The sequence below is a fragment of the Herpailurus yagouaroundi genome, unplaced genomic scaffold (assembly GCF_014898765.1).
Source record: "Herpailurus yagouaroundi ecotype Mexico unplaced genomic scaffold, PumYag 100, whole genome shotgun sequence".
Lineage (NCBI taxonomy): Eukaryota > Metazoa > Chordata > Mammalia > Carnivora > Felidae > Herpailurus > Herpailurus yagouaroundi.
In genome coordinates this window covers 56,151,717-56,167,286 of record NW_024412391.1, presented here as the reverse complement: position 1 = coordinate 56,167,286, position 15,570 = coordinate 56,151,717, and the positions used below count along the sequence as shown (strand labels likewise).

General features: G+C 35.9%; 1 long non-coding RNA gene across 2 annotated transcripts in view; it reads left to right on the top strand.

Annotated features, from left to right (window-relative positions):
- Window positions 1-12,830, top strand: part of LOC121028103 (uncharacterized) — a 28,070-nt gene extending 15,240 nt beyond the window's left edge. For both annotated transcript variants that reach the window (XR_005789072.1, XR_005789071.1), the window contains exons 3-4: window positions 5,303-5,413; window positions 12,745-12,830. This is a non-coding gene — a long non-coding RNA (uncharacterized LOC121028103). The remainder of the gene's footprint in view (window positions 1-5,302; window positions 5,414-12,744) is intronic.
- Window positions 12,831-15,570: the final 2,740 nt, after the last annotated feature.

Here is a 15,570-nt window from a genome sequence, read left to right as displayed (position 1 = left end):
AGATAAATGGCTTAAGGTTCTTTGTGTTCTAGACTTAACATAGCCTACTGTCTAACTTTGTGAAACTCAATGATGTGTCTGCTTTAGTTTTCTTAACTATAAAATGAATTACTCCCCTTTCTGCTTTCTTTCCTGTCCTCAAATCCTTTGGACAAATCTGAGTATTCAGAATTTAAATGAATGCCTTTATTTTAGTCTCATTAAAGTGAGTAAACAATTCCCACTGATAAAGGCTAATGTGCAAAAAATATGTATGCAAATTTTAATTGTAGAGTTACTGAAGTGATTTCCAGGAAACATCCCTAGTCTTTAAATTTGAAAGAATGCTGGCCCTTTGATATTCTGGGTCTTCAGTTAGCAGTGGACACATGTCTAACAGATGCCTCTGTAAAAGGGCATTTTTTTTAAAGAAAATCATAAATAAGTGTTTTGGTCCAAGATGGTGATGTAGAAAGACTGTGAACTCACCTCCTCCATAGAACACAGCATCATATTATACCCATTTAGAGAGCAATTCTTGAAGAACTGAGGGCTGACTGAACAGCCTATGCACAACAAAAGACAGAATGGCAAAAGATACAAGAGAGAAAAAAGAGAGAAAGCAAGAGAGATGGAGACACAGTCCATTCTTCCAAGTTTACAAGTATCTACTCTTCCTAATCTACAGCAACAACACAGAATGTCAAGCAAAATGGGGAGGCAGAGAATATACTCGAAAATAAAGAACAAGAAAATTATGAGTAAAAATATATAAAATAGGGCACTTGGGTAGCTCAGTCGTCAAAGCCTCTGAGTCTACCTCAGGTCATGATCTCACAGTTGTGGAATCCAGCCCCATGTCAGGCTCTGTCCTGGTAGGGCTGTGCCTGTTTAGGATTCTCTCTCCCTCTCTCTCTGCCCCACCCCCACTCACACACATGTGCATGCTCACTGTCAAAATAAATAAACTTTTTAAAAATATGTAAGACATGACAGCATATACATAAAATGTGGAGGAATTTAAAAAAAAAACGTTATTTAAGATTATGTTCAAACTTAAAAACAAAAATAAAAATCATGTGATCATCTCAATAGATGCGGAAAAAGCATTTTGCAAAATTTGACATTTGTTCATGATAAAAACAAAGTGGGTATAGGGAGACTATACATCAACATAATAAAAACCACATATGAAAAATTTGCAGCTAACCTTATACTCAAAGGTGAAAAACTGAGAGCTTTTCCTCTAAGATCAAGAACAAAACAAAAAGGCTCATTCTCTCCACTTTTAGTGAACATAATACCCAAAGCCCCAGGCACCACAACCAGACAAAGAAAGAAAGAAAGAAAGAAAGAAAGAAAGAAAGAAAGAAAGAAAGAAAATGAAGCATCCATATTGTTAAGAAAGGTAAACTCATAAGTTGTACAACTACAGTAGAAAATCTATAACAGATTTTCTACTATGTACAACTATGTACAACTATGTACAACTACAGTAGAAAATCTAGAAGTAAGAAATGAATTCAGTAAAGTTTCAGGATACAAAATTAATACTCAGAAAGCAATGTTTTTATGCACTAATAACAAAGTAACAGAAAGAGAAATTAAGGAAACTATTCCACTTAGAACTGCACCAAAAATAAATAAATAAAATACCTAGGAATAAACTTAAAGAAGTGAAAGATCTGCACTCTAAAAACTATAAAACACTGATAAAAGAAATTGTAGACAACACAAACAAATGGAAAGATATTCCATGTTCATGGACTGGAAGAATAATATTGTTAAAATGTTTATGCTACCCAAAGCAATCTACAGATTCAATGCAATGCTATCAAAATACCAATAGCATTTTTCACTGAACTAGAACAAAAGTACTAAAATTTGTATGGAACCACAAAAGACCCTGAAGTAGGCAAAGCAATCATGAGAATGAAGAACAAAGCTGCATCTATCATAATTCCAGATTTTAAGATACACTACAAAGCTGTCATCATTAAAACAGTATGGAACTGGCACCAACTAGACACATAGATCAATACAATAGAGAGTTCAGAAATAAACCCTTGCTTATATGATCAATTAATCTATGACAAAGGATACAATAGTATAAAATGGGGCAAAGACAATCTCTTCAATAAATGGTCCTGGGAAAACTGGCCAGCTACCTGCAAAAGAATGAACCAGACCACTGTGTTATACCATATATAAGAATAAACTCAAAATGAATTAAAGACCTAGATATGAGACTTGATACCATAAAAATCCTAAGATTTTCCTAAGGAATGGGGAAAAAAGCAAAAATAAACTAGTGGGACTATATCAAAATAAAAAGATATGCATAGTGAAGAAAACCATCAACAAAACAAAATGGAGAATGGGAGAAAATATTTGTAAATGATATATTTTATATGCAATTAATATCCAAAACAAAGAACTTACACAACACCAAAAACAAAAACAAAAACAAAAACAAAAACAACAATCCCATTAAAAAATGGGTAGAGGACTTGAATAGACATTTTCCAAACAAAACACAGATGGCCAACGGACATATGAAAAGATGTTCAACATCGATAATCAGGAAAATGCACATCAAAACCACAATGAGACATTACCTTACAACCATCAGAATGGCAAAAACAAAAAAGATGAGAAATTACACATATTGGCAACGATATGGAAAAAAAGAAACTCTCCCGCCTTGTTGGTGGGTAGGTTAACTGGTTCAGCCACTGTGGGAAACAGTACACAGTTTCCTCAAAAAACTAAAAATAGAAATACCATAGGATACAGTAATTCCACTATTGGGTATTTACTCAAAGAAAACAAAAACATGAATTTGAGAACATATATATAACCCTATGTTTATTGAAGCATTTTTATAATAGCCAAGATATAGAAGCAAGCTAGGTGTCATTGATAGATGAATGGATAAGGAAGAGGTCACACACATACAGGAATATTACACAGACATAAAAAGGATAAGATCATACCATTTGTGACAACATGGATGGGCCTAGCAGGTATTGTGCTAAGTGAAGTAAGTCAGACTGATAATTAAAAACGCCATAATGATTTCACTCATATGTACAATCTAGAAAACAAAACAACAAGGAAACAAACAAACAAGCAGAATCAGACCTAAAAATACAGAGAACAAAAAGCTTCTCCAGAGGGGTGGAAGATGGTGGGATAGGCAAAACTGGTGAAGGAGAAGCGGAGATACAGACTTCCAGTTATAGGATGAATAAACCACGGGAATAAGAGTACAGCATAGGAATATAGTCAGTTACATTGCCATGACATTGTATTGTGAAAGGTGGTAGCTATGCTTGTAGAGAGCATAGCATAGCACACAGAGAGGTTGAATCACTATGTTGTACACGTGAAACTTATGTAACATGTGTGTCAACTATATTCAAATCAAAAATCAAAACAATATATGATTTTGCAGCTTCTCTGACGTGTTTTATTAGTTTAAGTTGTTACCCCTTCTGAGACCGACACATTTTCTAGAAATCCTAATTGAAATTGACGTTTCTATAAATACTGGGGTTTTTTTTTGTTTTGTTTCTTGTTTTTTGCTTAATATGTCTTCCTGTATACTTTGGTATTCCATCTATGTTTCTTACTTGGAATCTTGCAAGCTATATATATTGTTTTTAGTTTTTCTAGTGTTAAATTTAATAAAGACAAAGTAAACATAAGAATGCATAAAAGAAAAAGAAAAAAAAATAAATAAAAACATGCAACGTGTTGAGAAAACAAAATAGGCTTGAACTACCACTTTTCACCTCCTAATAAATTCGTTCAGAAATTCCCTACCAGTCTCCCTATATTTCTAAAGTATAAACTTCTGTTCAGTTTAAAATGTGCATATGCAGAAAATGAAGCCTCCTTTTTAAACATTGATGTAAGTATGGTATCATTACTTCTGATGCTGAAGACCAGGAAATGATGTAAATATATACTCTTTCTTGCCTTGGCCTACCACTTCCTACAATTAATGAAATCTTACTGATGTTTCATAAAAAAAAAAAAAAAAAAAAAAAAAAAAAAAAAAAAAAAAAAAAAAAATAAAAAAAAAAAAAAAAAAAAAAAAAAAAAAAAAAAAAAAAAAAAAAAAGAAAAAAAAAACTAAAACAAGCATACATTCCTTACATTTAGTGAATTAAACTCAATATATAAACTAAAGGATGATGCTTATTTCAAAGACAGTGACAATGCCTAAAATACTTTCGGGTTTCATCATTTGTGTAGGTCATCAATGCTGGCAACATAATTTTGTTAAATAATTTTAGTGGAAGAGAGTCTTTGTGGATTTTCTTTGAAACGAACCATTTGGAGGGCATCTTGTGAATAAAAAGAGGTGCGGAATGTTGCCTTTGTTCAAATACTGATGTGAGTTTAAAGTCATAGTATTGATACTTTGCTGTGCAATTCAAATGGACTCTGAAGACAATAAGAAAAGAGAATTCTGAAATTGTTAGCTGATGCAAGAATCATTATAGTGACTCCTTCAACTGGCAATATTAGTACATGAATGTCAGTGAAGATGGTGGTTCTTAGGATATTCAACTAAACGCCAGGAAAATAAAGTATTTGGAAAAATTACAATAGAAAATTCAAGTTGGCTGAAGCTTTGGAATCTCTCATCACCATCCTTTAAACTTATAAATGATATCACTGAGAATCAGAGAAGTTCAGTGATGTAACCACATTCACAGGGTTAAGGTCAGAAACTGGGACTAGAGTCAGGATACTTGACACACAGTAGAATGTTTTTCTCACCACTACATCATGCTGACAAGTTCACTGGGCTATATCCTAAAATAACTAAGCTTTGTAGAGGCAGATGTCTTGAATGTGTAGTGATGTACATCTATAAGTGCTAAAAAAGGCTGAATTTAAGAATTTTTACCCCTTAGGTTTATAAAAATAAGTTTGAGATCTTTAAATTTCTCCATGTATTTAAAAATCCTAGAGAATTTTTATCTACAGTGATCCATTCTACAAACAATAACACTATTTTCACTCTATTTCCCTATATATAGTTTGAATTTAACTTTTCATGTTCAGGGGGAAGGAAAATAATTCTAATTTAATTATTCAGTTATGTTTATAGTTCATTTTCAAAGAATTTTTTACTGCTTAATATTTCTTGCCATTATAATTTTTAGTTCCTAAACTCACAAGGAATAAATGTTACATTAACTTTTTCATCATTAAATAAAATTGAATCTGACTCCAAGCTTCTTCTTGCTTGGCTAGTAAGAGATCCAAATTCAGTCATTTTAGCCCCATCTATCTGTCTCTTTAGAACCACACTGGAATCAAGGAGTTTCATGGGACGACTGGAAGATGGGGGAAGGCAACTTCAGTCAACATGACTCCTAAAGACATACTCAATATGCAAGCCTACTTCTTGAAAGTAGGTAGGTAATGCCAGTCAAAGGAAGCTTTGTCAACTACTTCAAGAGAAGCCTCCTTAGAAGACCCAAGTACTCAACTAAACTTCCCCAGGTTCTTCTGCACTTCTAGGGTTTCTATAAGGAATGATGTGTGGACTGTTAATCACGGGTGTAAGAGCCATTCATCACCTTCCTATTTGAGACAATCTTCTTTTTCTACTTTGATGCTTCTCCTCTGTATCTTGCTCATTCCTTCTGCCTTTCTTTCCAGAGTCCAGCATGACACCTTAAAAAACTGAGGCTTTTGAAACAAGTGCTCAAAGGGAAGTTTATCTTTAGGTAATATAAATTCTAGGCTACTTTCTGAAATGAGGGAAGGAGTGGAATAGAGGTACTAAGTAAAAATGGCTATTTTTTTTTTCTGATCCTTCCATAGCAATGAAAATGAAACACAAATTAGTATCTCAACAAATAATCCTGTCACATGTTCTACACTTAGGACCATCCTGAATATGCTCTGTATTTTGATCATTATGCATACTGGTATATAAAAATAATGACTAAACATAATTCTTCCTTACTACTTCATCCTATTATCTGATGGGACCTGGGAGCTGATACAGTTCTAATTCCTCATTTTATTTTTTTAAATTTATTTTTTTAATGTTTATTCATTTTTCAGAGACAGAGAGACAGAGCATAAGAGGGGGAAGCGGCAGAGAGAGAGAGGGAGACACAGAATCTGAAACAGGCTCCAGGCTCTGAGCTGTCAGCACAGAGCCCAACGCGGGGCTTGAACTCACAAACCGCAAGATTGTGACCTGAGCCAAAGTCAGACACTTGACCAACTGAGCCACCGAGGTGCCCCTAATTCCTCATTTTATGAAAAATGAAATTTAAAAACCAGATTGAGACATCCTCTTTCTTATCATTACATACGTACTTCGGTAAAGGTAGTATTACTCACCAGTTCGGCATTCTTTGTACTGAAAAATTGGAACAATTTTCGTTATGAATATGAATAAATGACTTTAATGAAAGCCAAGGAACTTTCTAAAGCACCAACACTGTCAAAGTTGACTATGGTCTCAGAGTAACATGCACATAGCTCTTGCCTGATGTAGACCTGAACCCTAGTTGAAATCAACCAATACAATACTGAGTAGACAGAAATAAACAACTTATTTTCATTACAAATTACTTCAAATTAGAACATACTTCCTGCCTCTTCAATGTACCATACAGAGACAGCAGATACTAAAACTATTTAGGCTGGAATAAATGAATTGTTTGTGCCCCCTCTTTAATGATATGATGATAGTTTTGGGGGTTCATTTCCCTGTGGCATCTTTCTTACCTATTCTTTATTCATGGCATCTGGGGACAAATAGCACATCAGATGGGTTACATTATTCAGAACTGGAAAAAAAAAGAACTGGCAGTTATTAAACTGTATGTGGCAAAAGAAAAACAAAATCTGAATTGCTAGGCCCATAACAACATCAAATTTAGAAGAAAGCTGGGCTAAAGATTTTTGGTAGGCAACCCAACAGATAAAAAAATAACTGAGAGTTAAAGATAATTCATTATTGAATCTTTGTATTTGTGGCAATAAAACTTCTTAAACAACCCTTTACCTTGAATTTTCAGACCTGAGGTCTTAAGTAACCCATTGTTTAACAATTTCTAGTTACATATTAATTTCCAAAAGAAAAAGAATTAAGCCCTAAATTTTTATTTTTTTTTTTGAGTTTTCCAAAACTGTTCTGTCTTCTATACAAGGAACTAGAAAGGAATTAAAGGTTTGCCTATACCGGAATTATTTGTTTTTCAATTTTAGAGATAGAGAGTGGGAGTGCTGGAGAGGGACAGAGGGAGAAAGTGAGAATCTCAAGCTGGCTCCAAGCTCAGAGTAAAGCCCAATGCAGGGCTCAATCCCATGACGTTGGGATTATGACCCGAGGCAAAATAGAGAGTCAGATGCTCAAATGACTGAGCCACCCAGGCACCCCTCACCATCCCAGAATTAGTAAGAAAATGTACAGCTAAATGCAAAGTTACAGATCTTATTAAGTATCATAGGTAAGTAGTAAGCTTTTTGAAATAAGACTGCATAATAGAGCCTAACAAATTATTCTTACATACTATTTTGCCTAGACTATAGGCAATCACTAGTTATCACTCAAGAAGGCAAACAGTTGAATATTTTGTTTAATGATATCATTTTCGCATGCAGTCAACATACATGTGTAAAATACTCTGCAGTGTATTTATGTAAACATGCTCCATGAGGTTTCCTTGAAGGAAGGTTTTACTGAAACTGATTTTAGTCCACATGCATTAGATTCAACCTGGGTAATTATTAAAAAATTGTATCTTTGTAAAAAATGTTTACTTATTTGAGAGAGAGCAAGAGTGTGCACAGGGTAGGGATAGAAAGAGAGGGAGAGAAAGAATCCCAAGCAGGGTCCGTGCTGTCAGTGCAGAGCCGGACATGGAGCCTGATGCAACAAACTGGAAGATCATGACCTGAGATGAAATCAAGGGTCATATGCTCAACTGAGCCACCCAGGTACCCCTAAAAATTTATATCTTTTAAGCAATTTTCTCATGAATTTTATCACTGCAGATTAAAAATCATACCTTTACATTCTTCTGTTTGCTGGTGCAAATAGGAAACAAAACCCAAATCCCTTAATATCTTCAAGTAGAGTTTTACTTATTTACATTGCTAGCATGAATGAAATCACTGTAATTTCTCACACGGGCAGGACTGAGTAATAGAGAATGGTTAGTGTAGGCCAATCTTATAAAAACGTTGTCAAGTATGAAGACAAAATTGAATACACCTTTTTTTTCCAATTTAATAATGGAGATATAGAAACTAAATTTCCATGTAGGTAAAGTTTTACTTATTTTATTTTCAAGGTGCACTTGTTATAAGGAATATCTATAATTGTATCTTTAGAAATGAACTATTTTGACATACATCCCTATTGCAGGTATGAAATATAAATGTAAACATAGTAAAAACTAATTATAGAGACATGGGGTAGGTAGATCATTATTCTCAGTTCTTCTTATTTTTCCTATGCATCCATGCACTTTGCCCTGTCAACTTGGAGTCCCCTGCCAACATGAGAAGCATTTATACTGGGCTTCACCAAATTACTTTCTTTGGCCGATGGAACGTGGGCATAGATGATAATGTCACAGTTCAGTCTAATTCTTGAGGCCCTGTGACATACCACGAAAGAAAAGCCGCAGGTGGCCGCTGCCCCATTAGCATGGTCCCCAAAGAAGACACATGTAGAAAACCTGAATGCAGCAGTCAGTCTGCAGCTGAGTCCAGCTGAAACACAGCCTAAAGCAGAACCCAATGTAGTTCAGCTGAAACATAGTCAACAAACTGTCTCTTAAGCATGAGGATCAGTGCTTCTTGTTGTATCACAGTAAAAATTTGTGATTGTTGATAATACAGCATTATAAGCAATAAAATAAACTAATACAAGCTTATACAATATATAATATATACTATTATATATACTGTATACAAGCTTATACAATATATAATATATAGTATAATATATACTATACCAAAGTGAAAAGTAAGTATATTAATACATGACAAAATAAATGTATAAATCATCAGGAAAGAGAATTAGTCCAATATACTACTGGACCTAGTGTCATCCTTAACAGTATGATTTGGGCAAGTCATTGTGGTTTGAAGTATCTCAACTGCAGGGCTAGTGTTGGATAGATGATTTCCAAGATCCATACACATTCAACAAAGCAAGAATTGCTTGCATTCCCAGAGTAATTAAAAGTTTCAAAAGATAGGGGGGCACCAGGGTGGCTGAGTTGCTTAAGCTCTGACTCTTAACTTCAGCCCAAGTCATGATCTCCTGGTTCGTGGGATGAAGTCTCTCATGGGGCTCTGCACTAACAGCATGGAGCCTGCTTGGGATTCTCTCTCTCCCCCTCTCTCTGCCCCTTCCCACCTTGCATGTGCACTCTCTCTCAAAATAAATAAATCAGCTTTTAAAAAAGTGCCAAAAGATAAATATTTTATAAGTTGAGTGTCTGTAGAAAACCACACGTTGGCAAGCCACACGTTGCTACTACTCATTCATTCAGTGGTTACTTTAGAATAACCATCTTAAGATCAGGATTATGCCAAGAACCATGAGGGATGAAGAGAAAGAGATGATGTGTTTTTGTCTGTAAGAAATTTTAAAAAAAGAAAAAAAAAAAACCCTAATAGTGGACATAATACAAAAAAGAAAAATCTAAGTGTTAGAAGAATGTTAGTAACTAAGGGCTTTGAGAAGGTAATCTCTTCCAGCTGGAAAGATTTGGAAAAGCTCTTGGGAGGAAGTGGCGTTCAAGCTGGATCTTAGTGGACATGATGTCAATGGGAAGAAATTTAAAGTTATTCAATGGCAAAATAAGTTACTTGAAATGATGAATTTTTCTCTTTCATTGGAATACACTGTGTCAGAGACAGAATGGAGATATGGCTAAAAGGAGAGGTAGAGGCTATATTTCTGAGGATTTTAACTTGGACATTCTGAGGCTTGGAAGTTACCATTTAGAGAATGATTAAAAGCTCAAATATTTAGAAAAGAAGAGTGCCTAAGAAGTGCATTATAGAGAGCCAAGTGGTCCTGGGCAGGGAGCAAAGAGATCAGAGAGACTCCAGGGAAGTTGGAAGCAGTTGTCAATGGCCCTGAGCTTGGGAGGAAGGAAAGGGAATAGGCATTTAAAAATTTTTATTTTCAACATTTATTTATTTTTGAGAAACAGAGAGAGAGCATGAGCAGGGGAGGCACAAAGAGAAAGAAAGAGAGACAGAGACAGAGACCGCATGTGAAGCAGGCTCCAGGCTCTGAGCTGTCAGAGCAGAGCCTGACATGGGGCTTGAACCCAAAAACCGTGAGATCATGATTTAAACTGAAGTCTAGGGGCGCCTGGGTGGTGCAGTCGGTTAGGCGTCCGACTTCAGCCAGGTCACGATCTCGCGGTCCGTGAGTTCGAGCCCCGCATCAAGCTCTGGGCTGATGGCTCGAAGCCTGGAGCCTGTTTCCGAATCTGTGTCTCCCTCTCTCTCTGCTCCTCCCCCGTTCATGCTCTGTCTCTCTCCCAAAAATAAATAAACGTTGAAAAAAAATAAATAAATAAACTGCAGTCTAACGCTCAACTGAGCCACCCAGGCACCCCGGGGGATGGGCTTCTTATTTTTTTATTTTATTATTATCATTTTTTAATGTTTATTTTTGAGAGAGACAGACAGAGACAGTGTGTAAGTAGGGGAGGGACAGAGAGAGGGAGACACAGAACCGGAAGGAGGCTCCAGGCTCTGAGCTGCCAGCACAGAGCCCGATGCACGGGGCTTGCACTCACAAGCTATGAGATCATGACCTAAGCTGAAGTAGGTCGCCCAACCGAGACACTCAGGTGCCCCAGGGTTGGGCTTTTACGATACAAACCTAGTAGTGCTCATTTATTATCTTCCAGGAAGATAGCATATTAAGAACATAATTAATATAATTACTAATGAGCGACTTTAAACTCCTGTTATATGATAAGAAAACAGCATTAAAAATAAAAGTAAATTCCAGGATTAAATAATGGTTTTCAAACTTTAATGTGCGGAAGAATCACCTGGGATTCTTTAGAAAAATCCAGATTCCTAGACCTCAAGCCTATAGATCTTGAAATAGTTGGTACTGAGAGAGACTTAGAGTTTATATTTTAATAAGTATCTCAAGAGATAATGATGCAGGTGGTTGGTTTGTAAATTATTCTTTGACACTGGTTAGAAAACATAATAGTAACAACAAAAGGCAACATTTATTGCCTACTTCCTATCTGGGGACACTTGGCTAAATACATGCAAACAGTATCTCAATTTACCCTCATGACAAGCCTGAAATGTAGCTATTAATACTAATCTCCAATTTATAGAAACCAAGAATTAGAGGGATTCCACAGCTCTTTGAAAGTAATTGAGCCAGTAAGTGATGAATTCAAGATATGATTCAAAGTCTGTCCAAAATCAGAACTCACATTGGAGAAGTTCATGACATTAAAGACTAGAGCTTTTGTCTTTTTTCATATATATATATATATTTTTTTTCTTTTTAAAACTTTCGACTGATTGGGACCAGTGCCACATTTAACAAGATTGTCTGATTAAATTTACTCTAGTAAAAAATTTCATTCCTAAGTAGAGAAAGACCAGCTGGAACATAATCAGTCATCATAGTGGGATGCCCTAGATATGAAGATGCCCATCCTACCAAGAATAATGCATATGCACATACCAGTAATTCTAAAATAAATATAGAAAATTTCTACAGCATGTGTTATTATAACCATTTAAGCAGAAACACAAGAACTTTAAAGTGGGACATTATCATTGCCTTGAACATTTTTCCTTCATGATCTTAAAACTGACATCTCAAAATAAATCATGATCGTGAAGCCTAAGCATTAATTGTCTAAAGGAATGGGCCACAGCAAGATATGCTCAAAGTCAGATTTAACTTTATTCTTCTTGAATATCTCTTGACTCACATCACTTTTCCTTTTTTTTAAAATGGAAGTTCCAGTCATTTTTCTGTATTTCCTATAATGAAGTAGTGGTAGCTTATGTTTTGGCAAGAAAAGGAAATGAATTAAATATGTTACATTAATTTTCCCCACTTTGAGAAAGATGCCTAAAGAGGGAGCCATCAATAATAGAGTTTTCCTCATAAAACTTAAGGAGAAATGAATAAATTAAGGAGAAAATGAAAAATTTTCCAGAGTTGGAGCAGAAATTGATATCTGTCATCAGTTGAAATTTTCCAGTTTTAAAACCCAGTAATTGTTCAATGCTCTTATTTGTTCTTGAAGATGTGGCTGAAGAAAATGTGGCAGTAGTATGCTGTCACTTAAAAAAATTTTTTTTTAATATTTATTTTTGACAGAGAGAAAGAGACAGAGTGCAAGCAGCAGAGGGACAGAGAGAGAGGGAGACACAGAATCCGAAGCAGGCTCCAGGCTCTGAGCTGTCAGCACAGAGCCCTTCGTGGGGCTCCAACTTGTGAACGATGACTTCATGACCTGAGCCAAAGTTGGACATTTAACCAACTGAGCCACCCAGGCTCCCTTAGTATGCTGTCACTTTAAATTGATAACAGAGTTTTTATTTGCTTTTCTAATCAATGATAGTCTTTCATTTAGTGATGTTTCTCTCTTGCACCCAGAAGTGAAGATGTTAGTGTTAGAAGTTCCTTTTCATTTTAGACTTAGTAATCCAAATCAATTTAAGAAGTTGTATTATTATTTTTTTTATTTCTAGGCCTTTTAGAAGTGGCTTTTCCTTCAAGTTTACGGCAGAACCAACTCTATATCAGACACTATGCTAAACTCTATGCAGGGCACAGGTGGGTACTGATTTCTCTGCTTTCCTTTACATTTGTGTCCAGCTTGCTGTGTATCTTCTTAAATTTTTTTTTTCAACATTTATTTATTTTTGGGACAGAGAGAGACAGAGCATGAACGGGGGAGGGGCAGAGAGAGAGGGAGACACAGAATTGGAAACAGGCTCCAGGCTCTGAGCCATCAGCCCAGAGCCCGATGCAGGGCTCGAACTCACGGACTGCGAGATCGTGACCTGGCTGAAGCTGGACGCTTAACCGACTGCGCCACCCAGGCGCCCCAACTGTGTATCTTCTTAAATCCTTAAGGAACTTATTAAACCATGAAGAATAAAGGAAAAATAAAAAGCCTAGTCTGAAATGTAAGCAGAAAGTCTCTTAAAGATAAAATATATATACTTGAAAAAATACATCGAATGAGAGCTAAAGAATGTCTTTAATTCCTTTAAAAGAATAATTCATCCATGATGCTGGATATTTGGACATGAGAGAGATACATTGGATAACCCTTCAAGGTCGCAGTCCAGACATGTACTCTGGCCTATGCTTCAGTATAAACTTTTCATTGTTTAATAACATGGAGAGAGCCTGGAAGCTTTTCATAGAAATGGAAGACATAGAACAAGGTGCCAAAATTATTTATTTAGAATATGATGATTCATTGGGAACCAAAGAGAATCAACTAAAATTGTTTTAAAACCAATGTATAGGGGCGCCTGGGTGGCTCAGTCGGTTGAACTCCGACTGCAGCCAGGTCATGATCTCGCGGTCCGTGAGTTCGAGCCCCGCGTCAGGCTCTGGGCTGATGGCTCGGAGCCTGGAGCCTGTTTCCGATTCTGTGTCTCCCTCTCTCTCTGCCCCTCCCCCGTTCATGCTCTGTCTCTCTCTGTCCCAAAAATAAATAAATGTTGAAAAAAAAATAAAAAAAAAAAATAAAACCAATGTATAAATACAAAAAGTAGATACAAAATAAATATATCTACATGAATAACATTCTTACATTTATTTTATTTTAAATTTTCTAATGTTTATTTATTTTTGTGAGAGAGACAGAATGCAACCAGGGGAGGGGAAGAGAGAGAAGCAGACACAGAATCTGAAGTAGGATCCAGGCTGTCAGCACAGAGCCTGATAGGGGACGTGAACTTGAGAGCCATGAGATCATGACCTAAGCCGAAGTCAGACTCTCAACTGACTGGGCCACCCAGGCGCCTCTGAATAATATTCTTACATTCAATCAAAAATGCTTTGAGAAAAAATTAATATCCCACTCTGATGTCCACTCTCACCACTACTATTTAACATAGTACTTCAAGCCCTAGCCTCAGCAATCAGACAGCAAAAAGAAATAAAAGTCATCCAAATCAGCAAGGAAGAAATCAAACTTTCACTATTTGCAGATGACATGATACTCTATATAGAAACCTGAAATATTCCACCAAATTCAGTACAGTCACAGGATACAAAATCATTGTGTAGAAATCTGTTGCATTTCTATACATCAAAAATGGAGCAACAGAAAGAGAAATTAAGGAATCAATCCCATCTACAACTGCACTAATAACAGTAAGATACCTAGGAATCAATCTAATGAAAGAGGCAAAAGACCTGTATTCTGAAAACTCTAAAACAATGTTGAAAGAAATTGAAGGGGAAACAAAGAAATGGAAAGATGTTCATGTTCATGGATTGGAAGAATAAATATTGTTAAATGTATTACCCAAAGCAACCTATACACTTACAGCAATCTTTATCAAAATACTAACAGCATTTTTCACAGAGTTAGAACAAACAATCCTATAATCTGTATGGAATCACAAAGTCCCCGAATAGCCAAAGCAATCTTGAAGACAAAAAAAAAAAAAAAAAAAAAAAAAGCAAAGCTGGAAGCATCACAATTCCCAACTGCAAGTCCTATTGCAAACTGTACTTATCAAAATAGTATGGTACTGGTACAAAAATAGACACAGAGATCAATGGAACAGAACAGGAAACCCAGAAATGAACCCACAACTGTATGGTCAGTTCATCTTTGACAAAGCAGGAAACAATATGTCATAGGAAAAAGACAATCTCTTGAACAAATAGTGTTGGGAAAACAGGACAGCAACACGTAGAAGAATGAAACTGGACCAGTTTCTTACTACATACACAAAAATAATTCAAAATGGATTAAAGACTTAAATGTGGGACCTGAAACTATAAAACTCCTATAGGAGAACACAGGAAGTAACCTCTTTGACATCATCCATATCAACTTCTTTCTAGATATGTCACTGAGTCGAGGGAAACAAAACCAAAAATTAACTACTGGGACTTCATCAAAATAAAAAGCTTCTGTACAGTGAAGGAAACAATCAACAAAACTAAAAAAGCAACCTACAAAATGGGAGAAGTTATTTGTAAATGCATATCTCATAAAGGGTTAGTATCCAAAATATATAAAGAATTTATGCAATTCAGGGCACTGGGTGGCTCGGTGGGTTGTGTGTCCAACTTCAGATCAGGTCATGATCTCACAGTTAGTGAGTTTGAGCCCCGCATCGGGCTCTGTGCTGACAGCTGGGAGCCGGGAGCCTGGAGCCTACTTCAGATTCTGGGTCTCCCTCTCTCTCTGCTTCCCATCCCCACTCATGGCTCTGTCTCTGTCTCAAAAATAAAAACATTAAAAAAAAGAATTTATGCAACTCAACACCCCAAAAATGAATAATCCAATTAAAAAATGGTCAGAAGACATGAATACACAG